Source organism: Fukomys damarensis, unplaced genomic scaffold (genome assembly GCF_012274545.1).
Source record: "Fukomys damarensis isolate Sample0158 unplaced genomic scaffold, DMR_v1.0_HiC HiC_scaffold_12, whole genome shotgun sequence".
NCBI lineage: Eukaryota > Metazoa > Chordata > Mammalia > Rodentia > Bathyergidae > Fukomys > Fukomys damarensis.
The window spans coordinates 34,207,708-34,208,842 of NW_022900924.1; positions in this window are offsets into that span (position 1 = coordinate 34,207,708).

The window sequence follows — 1,135 nt, forward strand, 5'->3', positions numbered from 1 at the left end:
TTTTTTTTTTTTTTTTTGCCTACGATGAGTGTGACATTTGCTATTAGCATAACGATTCAGGAATTTAAGAGAAGCTTATACTTGATACATTAGTAATTATCTTGTAGATATTATTTCTGTGCCATTTGTACCAACTGCTACTCACTGAGTAGAAATTAACCAATGATCAATGGCCTTATTATTTGAATGAGTAAGTTCCCTAGAAGATTATTTAACTGTATTGAAATCCACAGTATTCCTTTTTCTGTTCATGACAAGTTCTTCACCTATCCTTTCTACAAAAAGTTTAAACACCAGGTTGGAGTTATTTAATCAAAACAGTATATGCCAGACCAAAATATGTTATTGTGAAATCTCTTTCTAAAGTTACATAATCTCTAAACAATTGTATAATAACTTCCCCAGGTTTTCAAAATACAGAAACCTTTCTGATAAATATGGTAGAATGGTAGAAAATGGTGAACTTGCTTACTATGTAGGAGCTCTTTCAGCCAATGTTAAGAAAACTATTTAATAATTCAGCCTGAGTAACTCAGCAAGATCTTATTGTTTAAAAATTAAGAAAAAGAGTGATTTGTGGAATAAAAACAAAAGACTTGTAAAAATATGACCTATATCAAACTTTATTGCTATTGTTGCATCTGGGTGACAAGCACCACTGCTCTGATGTCCAAGCAGCCCACCAGGATCATAACTGAGCCCAGTAATAAATTAGAGGGACCAAGTTTAGTGAGAGGAAGACACTTTATCTGCAAAAAAGAAAAGCAGAAAAGAAGAAAGAAGATAAGATAACTACCCAGATAAGAGAGAATCAGGATACGGGACTTCAGAAGATGGAAGCCCCCTGGGCCCTTTGTCTCAGCTGTTTTTAAAGGTGGGGCCATGAGTGACTCCTTTTCCTCCACCTGAAACTTGCCATAACTGGGTTGGTTTCCAGGTACCTCTGCCCAATGTCATTTTTTCCCCAGTAGTCTATATGCAGCTTTGGGGGAGAGGGTGTCTGTTTATTTACTTGTCTTTGATGTATCTTTTAAGGCCTTATCTTTGGGATAGGCAGCTAGTTGGCAAGGGGACACCTTATTCTTGGTGAATTTAGACTTAAAGGGGTGTGTGTGTGTGTGTGTGTGTGTGTGTC